The sequence below is a fragment of the Elephas maximus genome, chromosome 3, assembly GCF_024166365.1.
Source record: "Elephas maximus indicus isolate mEleMax1 chromosome 3, mEleMax1 primary haplotype, whole genome shotgun sequence".
Taxonomy (NCBI): domain Eukaryota; kingdom Metazoa; phylum Chordata; class Mammalia; order Proboscidea; family Elephantidae; genus Elephas; species Elephas maximus.
The window spans coordinates 23835291-23847660 of record NC_064821.1 but is presented as its reverse complement, the minus strand read 5'-3'; the positions used below and the strand labels follow the sequence as shown (position 1 = coordinate 23847660).

Genomic DNA, 12370 nt, shown 5'->3' with positions numbered 1-12370 from the left:
AAATACATTTTACAGCTAATTAAAACCAAAACATGCAAAACAAAATAATAATAATAAACCCTTTGCCTTTGAGTGGTTTCTAACTTATACTGGCACTAAAGGATAGAGTAGAACTGCCCTTCTTGTTCCCAAGGCTGTTGTCTTTATTGAAGCTGACTGCCACATCTTTCTCCCTTGGAGTGGCTGGTTTGAATCTCAGACCTTTTGGTTAGCAGTTCTGCTTACCACTGCACCAGCAGGGGTTCCTTATATTGCTTAATAACCTGTTGCCATGGAATTGTGACCCTATAGGATGAAGTAGAACACCCCCATAGAGTTTTCCAGGCTGTTATCTTTATAGAAACTGACTGCCACATCTTCCTCCCAGTCTGGCTGGTAGGTTTGAACTGCTGGCCTTTCCCTTAATAGCCCAGCACTTTAGCCACTGCACTACCAGGGCTTCTTTTACATCTGCTTGGTGTCCTTTAATTAGACTGATTTTTCTCTTAAATGGAAGAGGACATTTCTTATCCCATGCTTCCTTCATAAAGAGAGAAATTATATTTTATTCTTTTATTTATTGTTGTGAAAATATAATAAGACATTTGCTAATTCAACACTTTTCCCATGTTCAATTAAGTGACACCAAGTACATCAGTCATTTGGTGTAACCATCACCAATACCTGTTGCCAAATTTTCATTCACCACAAAGAGAAACTCAATGCTTCTTAATCAGTGATTTCCCCTTTCATATGCCCTCCAGCCGCTGGTCCAAAAACAACAACAAAAATTGCCTTGAGCTGATGCTGGTCTCTATACATTTGTCTGTTCTAGTATTTCATATAAATAAGATCATACAATAGTTGTCCTTTTGTGATTGGCCTACTTCTCTCTGCAAAATGTTTTTAAGTTTCATTCATGTTGTAGCATGTGTGAGGACTTCATTTCTCTTCATGGATGAGTAATATTCCATTGTATGCATATACCGCATTTTGTTTCTCCATTCTTCTGCTGATGGATATTTAAGTTGTTTCCACATTTATCTACTGTGAATAGTCCTGCCATGATCACTGGTGGGCATGTGTCTGTTTGCATTGCTGCATTCAGTCTCTTGGATATATACCAGGTAGTGAAATTGCTGGCTCATATGGTAGCTCTATGGTTTAAATTTTGAGAAACCGCCAAACTGTTTTCTATGCAGCAGTACCATTTGCATTCCCACCCAAAATGGACGGGGTTCCAATTCCTCCACATCCTAGCCAATATTTGTTATTTATTTATTCTTATAATCTTAGTCATCCTAGTGGCAGTGAAGTGGTATTTCATTGTGGTTTTGATTTACATCTCTCTAATGTCCACATGCATCTGACAGTTTGTCATACTGTGGGGGCTTACATGCTGTAATCTATGCCACCAGTATTCAAATACCTGCAGGGTCACACATAGTGGACAGGTTTTGGCTGACCTTCCAGACTAAAAATAGGAAGAAAGACCTGGCAGTCTACTTTTGAAAAAAAATTAACCAGCAAAAATCTTATGAATAGCAGCAGAACACTATCTGATATAGTGCAAGAAGATGAGCCGCTCAAGTTGGAAGACACTCAAAATATGACTGCGAAAGAACTGCCTTCTCAAAGTAGAGTAGACCTTAGTAATGTGGACAGAAGCAAGCTTCTGGGACCTTCATTTGCTGATGTGACATGATTCAAAATGAGAAGAAACAGCTGCAAAGATCCATTAATAATTGGAACCTTAAATGTAGTAAGTATGAACTAGGAAAATTGGAAATCAACAAAAATGAAATGGAATGCATAAACATTGATATCCTAGGCATTAGTGACCTGAAATGGACTGGTATTGGTCTTTTAAACTCAGACAATGGTATGGTCTACTATGCCGGAAATGAAAAGTAGAAGAGGAATGGCGTCCTGTTCATCATCAAAAAAAAATTTCAAGATCTATCCTGAGGTAAAACATTGATAATATCCATATGCCTACAAGGAAGACCAGTGAATACAACTATTATTCAAATTTACGCACCAACCAGTAAGGTCAAAGATGAAAAAATTGAAGATTTTACCAACTTCTACAGTTTGAATTGATCAAACATGCAATCAGGATGCATTGATAACTACTGGTGATTGGAATGTGCAAGTTGGAAACAAAGAAGGAATATCAATAGTTGGAAAATATGGTCTTGGGGATAGAAATGGTGCTGGAGATCCTATGACAGAATTTTACAAGACCAACGACTTCTTCATTACAAATACCTTTTGTCAAAAACATAAATGTTGACTATATACATGGACCTAGCTGGATCGAATACCCAGGAATTAAATTGACCACATCTGTGGAAAGAGAACATAGAAAAGCTCAATATCAGCAGTCAGAACAAGGGCAGGGACCAACTGTGGACTAGACCATCAATTGCTCATATGCAAGTTCAAGTTGAAGCTGAAGAAAATTAGAACAAGTCCATGAAAGCCAAAGTACAATATTGAATATATCCCATGTGAATTTAGAGACCATCTAAAGAATAGATTTGACACACTGAACACTAATGAGAGAAGACCAGACAAGTTGTGGAATGACACCTAGGACATCATACATGAAGAAAACAAGAGGTCATTAAAAAGACAGGAAAGGAAGGAAAGCCCAAAATGATGTCAGATGAGGCTCTGAAACTTGCTCTTGAACATAGAGTGTATAAAACACATGGAAAAAAATGACGAAGTAAAAGAACTGAACAGATTTCAAAGGACAGCTCAAGAATACAAAGTAGTATAATGACTTGTGCAAAGACCTGAAGATAGAAAACCAAAGGGGAAGAACATACTCGGTATTTTTCAAACTGAAAGAACGGCAGAGAAAATTCAAGGGTTATGTTGCAATAGCGAAGGATTCTTTGGGCAAAGTACTGAATGACACAGGAAGCGTCCAAGGAAGATGGAAGGAATTTACAGAGACACTGTACCAAAGAGAATTGGTCAACATTCAGTCTTTTCAGGAGGTAGCATATAACCAAAAAGAGATGGTACTGAGGGAAGAAGTCCAAGCTGCACTGAAGATAATGGCAAAAAAAAAAAAACAAGGCTCCAGGAACTGATGGAATACCAATTCAGAACTGCTCACTTGCCTATGCCAAGAAATTTGGAAGACAGCTACCTGGCCAACCAACTGGAAGAGATCCATATTTGTGCCCATTCAGAATGTGGAAATTATCAAAGAATGTCATTAATATCACATGCAAGTAAATTTTGCTGCAGATCATTCAAAAGCAGTTGTAGCAGTACATAGACAGGAAACTGCCAGAAATTCAACCCAGATTCGGAAGAGGATCTGAAATAAGCGAAATCATATCGATGTCAGATGGATACTGGCTGAAAGCAGAGAATACTAGAAAGATGTCTACCTTTGTTTCATTGACTATCCAAAGACATTAGACAGTGTGGGTCATAACAAATTATGTATAACATTGCAAAGAATGGGAATTCCAGAACACTTAATAGTGCTCTTGAGGAACCTGTACATAGATCAAGAGGCCGTCATTCAAACAGAACAAGGGAACGCTCTGTGATTGAAAATCAGGAAAAGTGTGTGTCAAAGTTGTATCCTTTCACCATACTTATTCAATCTGTATACTGAGCACATCCAAGAAGCTGGACTACATAAAGAAGAACATGGCTTCAGGATTGGAGGAAGACTTACTATCAACCTATGTTATGCAGATGATATAACCTTGCTTGGTGAAAGTGAAAAGGACTTGAAATACTTATTGATGAAGATCAAAAACCACAGCCTTCAGTATGAATTACACCTTAACATAAAGAAAACAAAATTCCTCACAACTGGACCAATAAGGCACATCACGATAAACGGTGAAAAGATTGAAGTTGTCAAGGATTTCATTTTACTTGGATCCACATTTAACGCCAATTTAAGTAGCATCAAGAAATCAAGGATGCATTTCATTGGGCAAATCTGCAAAAGACCTCTTTTAGTGTTGAAAAGCAACACTTTATTGACTAAGGAGCACCTGACCCAAGCCATGTTGTTTTTCTGTCACCTCATATGCATGTGAAAGCTGGGCAGTGAATAAGGCAAACTGAGGAAAAATTGACACCTTTTAATTATGGTATTACCAAAGAATATTGAATGTACCATGGATTGTGAAAAGAATGAACAAATCTGTCTTGGAAGATGTACAGCCAGAATGCTCCTTAGAAGAGAGGATGACAAGACTACATCTCACACACTTTGGACATTTTGGACATGTTATCAGAAGGAATGAGTCCCTGGAGAAGGGCATCATATTTGGTACAGGTTCAGCCAAAAAAGGGAAAACCCACACAAGGAAATGAATTGATCCAGTGGCTGCAACATGAGTTCAAACATAACAATGATCATGAGAGTGGTGCAGGACTGAGCAGAGTTTCGTTCTGTTGTGCAAAGGGTCACTATGATTTGGAACCAACTCGGTGGCCCCTAACAACAACAATAACAATGGCTTCTGAATTGACTCAATGGCAACAGATTAATGGCTAATGAATGGCACAGTGGTTAAAGAGCTTGTCTGCTAACCAAAAGGTTGGCAGCTTGAATCCACCAGCTGTTCCTTGGAAAACCTATAGTGCAGTTCTACTCCTTCCTATAGGGGTGCTATGAGTCGGAATCAAATGGATGGCAAATGGTTTGTTGGTTGGTTGGTTGGTTAATGGCTAATGAAAAGAGATCTGATACCCAATGGTTAGGCACACAACTGCTAATATAAAGGCTGGAGGTTTGAACCTACCCAGTGTCTCAATGTGGAAAGCCTTGACAATCTGTTTCTTAAACTACTATAGCCTAGAAAACCCATGACACAGTGCTCCTGTGTCCCATGGGGTCGCTATGGGTCGAAATCAACTTGACAGTACCTAACATCGACAATAGTAGTGGCTAATGAAATTGAGTAATGTTTCATGTGCTTGTTAGCCATAATTATATTCTTTTGCCCATTTTTTTATTGAGTTGTTATTTTCTAGTTAAATGGTAGGAGTTCTTTTTATATTCTGGCTTTTAAGCCCTTATCTGATACACGGTTCCCAGTCTGTAGGCTATCTCTTCACTTTGTTAATAAAGTCCTTTGCTGTCCAAAGGTTATTAATTATGATGAGATCTCATTTATCTATTTTGTGATTTGTCATTGTGCTTTCGGCATCATACCTAACAGCCTGTTTTTGAAGACTAGGTCCTGAAGAATAATCTCTATGTTTTTTTCTAAGAGTTTTACAGTTTTAGGTCTAATTTTTAGGTGTTGGATCAATTTTGAGTTTATATTCATATATGGTGTGAGATATGTGTGTAACTTCATTCTTTACATGTGGAAATCCAGTGGTCCCAGCACCACCTATTAAAGACACTATTCTTTCCCCATTTGATGGATTTAGTAACCTTCTCAAAGATTAATCAACCATAGATGTGTGTGCTTATCTCTGGGCTCTCAATGCTATTTCTTTGGTCTATATGTCTATCATTATACTAGTACCAGACTGTTCTAATTATTGTAGCTTCAAAATAGGTTTTAAGACCAGGAAGTGCGAGTCCTCCTACTCTGTTCTTCTTTTTCAATATTTCTGTGGCTATTTTGGGCCCTTTGCTGTTCTATATAAAATTTAGGATTGTCTTTTCCACTTCTGCAAAGAAAAGTGTTGGAATTTTGATGGGCAGTACATTGAATCCATAGATCGCTTTAGGTAGTATTGACATCTTGACAATATTAATTATTCTGATCCATAAGTATGGAATGTCCTTTCACTTATTGGATGATCTTTAACTCCTTTCAGTAATGTTTATAGTTTTCAGGATACAAGTCTTTAACCTCTAAAGTTAAATTTGTTCCTAGGCATTTTATTCTTTTAGATGCAATTGTAGATAGAATTCTTTCCTTAATTTCCTTTCAGATTGTTTATTCCTGGTGTATACAAACATAACTGAGTTTCCTGTGACGATCTCATAGCCTGCCACTTTCCTGAATTCATTTATTGTAGATTCCTTGAGGTACAGAAAGTCTCGGGTTTATGAATGTCCAACTGATAGACAGCTCCTATTTGCCCATTGCTGTTCTTGTAAGGTGCCCTTGAGTCAGTTCCGACTCAGTAACCCTATGCACAACAGAAGGAAACACTGCCTGGTCCTGTGCCATCCTCACAATTGTTGCTATGCTTGAGCCCATTGTTGCAGCCACTGTGTCAATCCATCTCCTTGAGGGTCTGCCTCTTTTTCACTGACCCTCTAATGTTACGTAAATCTGCAGCCATCTTGAAACAACTGAAGCAGCTTCCACAGGCAAAAAATTCTTCATTACAATCACCTTCACTTGCTGCACATGCAGCTTTCAAACCATGGAAAAGTCTTTGAGCCGTTTATTGCACTAAAGTAAGGCTAAATATATTGCACTAAAGTAAGGCTAAGGCTAAATAAGAACTGTATGTACACGTTCTGACTTACCTACAAATTCATTTGAGAGATACACTTAGAAAAACATCTCATTTGTAACGTGGGGACTCTCTGTAGTCTATATATAGAAAAGCTAGCTGCAAAATGGGATAGCTTTACTTCTTCCTTCCCAATTTGGATGCCTTTATTCCTTTTTCTTACCTAATTGCTCCAGTTAGAACTTCCAGTACAATAGTGAATAGCAATGCTGAGAGCGGGCGTTGGATTTTGTCAAAAGCGTTTTCTGGCTTGAAGGACGTGATTATGTGGTTCTTTGCCTTTGTTCTATTGATGTGGTGTATTACATTGACTGATTTTCTAATGTTGAAACCACCTTGCATTTCTGGAATAAATTCCATTTGGTCATGGTGTATAACCCTTTTAATATGCCTATGGGTTCAGTTTGCTAGAATTTTGTTGGGGATTTATGTGTCTATGTTTATCACAGATATTGGTCTAGTTTTCTTTTCTTGTGGGGTCTTTGTTTGGTTTTGGTACCAGGGTGATCCTAGCCTCATAGAATGAGTTAGGGACAGTTCTCTCCGCTTGTAATTTTTGGAAATTTTAAGAAGGATTGGCATCTTTTGTTCTGTAAATTTTGGTTGCATTCCCCAGTGAAGACTTCTGGTTCTGAACTTTTCTGTCTTGGGAGGTTTTTGATATTGCTTTGGTATCTTTGCTTGTTATATGTCTGTTGAAATCCTGTCTTTCTTCTAGAGTTAATTATTTTGCTGTCGTTATGAGTTCATTATCTGTCAATGTCATTGATCCTCTAACATTTTTCAGCTGAGTGTCCCTAAAGTGGGTTTGTATAGAAAAGGGTGAATAGCACAGAAATCAATGAGGAGAGAGTTCTAGGAAGAATAGTTTTGCCATAATTTAGAAGAGTTGCTGAAGGGGATGTATTTCTTAAGTGTGAATGCTTTACTTGTGAATTTCCTGAATTCAAAAAATTGACACAGGGCTGAGTGACTGTGTTCTTGTTTCCTTTTACTGGCCTTTCTTTACTTTCCCAAAGGTGTTTCTGCAACATGGACCCACAGAATCTAACACGTGTGTCTGAATTTGTACTCTTGGGCCTCTCAGAAGATCCAGAACTGCAGTCCCTCCTCTTTGGACTGTTCCTGTCCATGTACCTGCTCACTGTGCTTGGAAACCTGCTCCTTATCCTGGCTGTGAGCTCTGACCTCCACCTTCACACCCCCATGTACTTCTTCCTCTCCAACCTGTCCTTGGCTGACATTGGTTTCACCTCTGTCACAATCCCTAAGATGCTTATGGATATCAATACACACCACAGAATCATCTCCTATGGTGACTGCCTGATTCAGTTGTCTTTTTTTCTTTTTGTTTTGGGTGTATGGACAATCTACTCCTGATGGTGATGGCCTATGACCGATTTGTGGCCATCTGTCACCCACTTCACTACCCAGTCATCATGAACCCCAACCTCTGTGGCTTGATGGTTTTAGTGTCTTTTTTTCTCAGCCTTTTGGACTCCCAGCTGCATTGCTTGATGGTGTCACAACTTACCTTTTGCAAAGAAGTGGAAATTCCTCATTTCTTCTGTGGCCCTTCTCAACTCATCAACCTTGCCTGTTCTGACACCACCATCAAAAACATACTAGTGTATATTGTTGGTGCCATCTTTGCAGGCATTCCAGTCTCAGCAATCCTTTTATCTTATATTCAAATTGTTTCCTCCATTCTGAGAGTCCCATTATCAAGTGGGAAGTATAAAGCCTTTTCCACCTGTGGCTCTCACCTGTCAGTTGTTTGCTTATTTTATGGAACAGCTATTGGGGTGTACCTCAGTTCAGCTGTCTCACCTTCTCTTAGGAGTGGTGCAGTGGCCACAGTGATGTACTCCATGGTCATCCCCATGTTGAATCCCCTCATCTGCAGCCTGAGGAATAGGGATATCAAGAGGGCCCTGCAGAGGCTACTCAGTAGATCAGCATGATATCAACATCTGTGTCATTTTTTTAGTCTGTGGATTATAATAGGCAGAACACCAAACATGTGGAGCTTGGAAGCATGCTCCTTTGGTCACGTAATTTTTTTAGCTCTAGTTTCTTTCATTCCTTTTGATGTTTCATATCAGAATACTGATTATTCAGCCCACTTGGATGGGGATTGGGGGATATTCTGAAATCTGTGGTACATCATAATATACACCAAATTGATTCCTATAACCCCTATGAAGCCTTCTGTGTTTGTCATCTACGACATAGACATCCTGGTGAAATGCACAACTTTCTTTAATAAAAAATACAACCCACAACCCTTTCCACAGTTCATGACTAATATCCATACAACATCTAGATCTATCTTTTTATACAGTTTAGGTGTAATAATGCTTGTTATTAGTTCTCAAACTTGGCTTCATATTGGAATTACCTGGTGAAATTTAAAGACACTCTTGCCTGAGTTGCACCACAGGAGATGCTGGTTTATTTAGACTAAGATGTGAGGTGAGATTTTTCAAAGTAACCCAAGAGGCACCAGTGGGCAGCCAAGGTTGGAGGTTCTTTATCTAAGTAAGACCATTGTTCAAAAATGGCTAATATGCCCTTTATTCCTTATGAGCAGATGTTGAAGGTCTTAAAGCAGTCAAAACTCACAATGGGGAAGATATGAAAGGACTTTTGGCAATGTGATTTTTCTCAATGTCCCTGGTAATATTTCTCCAAATATCTTCTCCCTCCATTTCATAGAGCTTCATCCTATTTGCTGGATATTAAGCTTTTGTGTCTCTGCTCCAAACTTACCTTTCTACACTACGCTTTTTGATTTCAGAGTAGAAGTCATCGCATCCCTGCTCTGATTTCCATCTCATTTCTTGCAATGTTCTTCTAATATTTGTCCATAATGATAACCAATCCAATATGCCCAACCTTTTCACTATACTTCTTATCCTTTTCATGATCACTGCTTCCTGTAGCTACTAGCTCAGTGTTACTGTTTTTTTTCTTTTATGTCTTTCAGTCCTTCAAACCTATTTACCTAATTATCTGTATTCAATGATCTTCATGAAAATTGCTAGTTTTTTTTCTTTCTTCTTGATTGAGCCCTAAATGATAAATTGTAACATGAAGAATCAAAATATGAGATAAAAAAAAAATCAAGGTTTGTTATCATGTGTCTGAAATAGTCATTATTGTTGTTGTTAGGTGCCATTGAATTGGTTTTGAATCTTAATGACTCTATACACAACAAACCAAAACACTGCCAGGCCCTGCACCACCCTCACAATGGTTGCTGTTTGAGCCCATAGCTGCAGCCACAGTGTCAATCCATCTGGTGGAGGATCTTCTGGCTTTTCCTACTTTACCAAGCATGATATCCTTCTCCGGAGATACAAAAGAGATTAAACGAGCAACTGAAAAAAGCAGAGATGGGAGAAGATGCCACATCACATGAAGATCGTCCAGGAACAGAAGCTCAAAGAGATAAGGACATTTCTCCAGAGCTGACAGAGAAGGAAAGCCTTCCCCTAGAGCTGGCACACTGAACTCAGATTTCTAGCCTCCTAAAGTGTGAGAAAATATATTTCTGTTTGTTAAAGCCTCCTACTGTGGTATTTCTGTTACAGCACCACTAGATAAATAAGACAGGAGTATTAATGGAGCATTTACTAAGAGTCTGTCCATATTATAAGTCAGTGGTTGTCAACCACAGCTGTACTTCAGGATAACCAAGGAATTCACAGGTAGAGAATCTGATATGGTTGGTTATAGGCTATATCCAGCTCATCAGTATATTTTAAAAGGTCCACAGTAATTATAGGGTAAATCAGGATTGAGAAATCCTGGCCTAGGAACTTTATATGTATTATTTAATTTAGTATCTCACAGTTCTATAAGACAGGCTCAATTAATATCCAGATGCTTGTCATATTATCCTATTATTTTTACATTTGCTCTTTCCCAAATTAGATCAAATTGGACCTGCCAAGAGAAATGAAAAACTGAGTTGTCTTCAAGGAGCTGATATAAGGAAAATTACAATCTCCCTATCAGGAAGGGGGTAAACCCTGGTGGCATAGCGGCTAAGAGCTATGGCTGCTAACCAAAAGGTTGGCAGTTCTAATCCACCAGGTTCTCCTTGGAAAGTGTATGGGGCAGTTCCACTCTGTCCTCTAGGGACACTGTGAGTCAGAATAGACTCGACAGCAATAGGTTTGGTTTTTTTGGCTTTCAGGAAGGATCAACTTGCAAAAAGCTCTTCAAAAGTAGGCATAAGATGGCTGGCTTTAGAATCTTCCTGTTTTTAAATCTTTGAACTCTAACTAAAAGAAGTGGATTTGATGAGGCCTTATTTACAGATGATTAGGACTGGAAACATATTTAAGTGCTTTCACAAAGCCATTAAGGTCTCCAGGTGGCACAAGTAGTTCGCAATCAGCTGCCAACCTAAAAGTCGGTGATTCAAACTTATCTAGTGGTACTGCAGAAGAAAGGTCTGGTGATCTGTTTCTGGAAAGATTTTAAAAAAATTTTTTTTTTTATTAGAGCCAAGAAAATCCTGTGAAGCAATTCTACTCTATAACATGTGGAACTGTCATAAACTGGAATCAATGAGAGGTCCATGGATTTGGTTTGGTGTTTAGTTTTACCAATCTGTTACAGATAAAGACAAAAAAAAAAAAAGCAGCAAATGCAACACCAAACATTTTCCTGCAAATAATCCTGCAAAAAATGAAAAATAGAAACAGAGTGCTCCCTAAAAGATAATTATTGTGTAATCATTGGTGGCATTGTACACTAATGCCATATTTGGGATCTACAACGATGAAAGATTTTTTGCACTTAGCAAAAACATTTCTCAAAATTTGATGTTCACTACAGCCGAGGTTAAAATTTATATTTGAAAAGACTTAAAAGACAACCCATGTATTTGAGTGAGCACTTCTCTCCATGGAAAATGGATGTCAGAAAGCCAAAAAATGACAAAAACTTGTGATGATAATTGGCATATAAAAATGCTGTCTGATTAGGAATATTTTATATTAATTTGGAATTCAGCAAATACAGTTCTATCTTTTATTAAGTCTTTATTGGGTTCTATCTCTTATTGTGTTTTCAATTGCCTCATATGCATGCAAAAGCTGGAAAATGAATAAGGAAGGCTGAAAAAGAATTGATGCCTTTGTCAATGAAGAATATTTAATATACCATGGACTGCCAAAAGAATGAATGAATCTGTCTTGAAGAAGTACAACCAGAATGCTCCTTAGAAGCAAGGGTGGTGAGACTTCATCCCACATACTTTAGACATAATATCAGGAGGGATCAGTCTCTGGAGAAGGTCATCCTGCTTGGGAAAGTAGAGGGTCAGCAAAAAAGAGGAAGACCCTCAACAAGGTGGATTGACACAGTGGCTACAACAATGGGCTCAAGCATAACAACGATTGTGAGGATTAAACAGGACCAGGCAGTGTTTGTTCTGTTTTACACAGGGTTGCTATGAGTTGGAACTGACTCGACTGCACCTAACAACAATAACAACAACAACTTCTCTTATGGGGTCCAGGGCTCCTCAACAACTGAAGAAAGGAGTTTTTCCCTCCACCCTCCACCCCAGGGTACTCTCATCTAGACTCAGAAAGATTGAGAAGATGAACAGTTTATGTGACATGGTTAATTCACAGCAGGGAGACTCACCTGTGAGCAGGGCACTGAAGCCTGTAGGAGGCCTTTCTGAGTGAGCTGGAGTTAGATGGGGCAGGGGACTGGGTCTGCCCTTCTCCATCCAGCAGCAGATGACCACCTTCCAGTGCCTCCAACAACAGCCAGAACCAAATCCCTTTTCTGCCAGGATTCATTTCCAGAATCAAGGTGAATTTCCTTATTTATTATTGCCTTTGTCTTTCTTTTCCCCTCTGTCCTTATCCCATTGTGCTTTGAAGAG

The 12370-nt window shown here is 38.7% G+C and overlaps 1 pseudogene; it reads left to right on the top strand.

Moving 5' to 3' along the window:
- The first annotated feature begins 7503 nt into the window (after positions 1 to 7503).
- Positions 7504 to 8420, top strand: LOC126072079 (olfactory receptor 7E24-like; annotated as a pseudogene).
- Positions 8421 to 12370: the final 3950 nt, after the last annotated feature.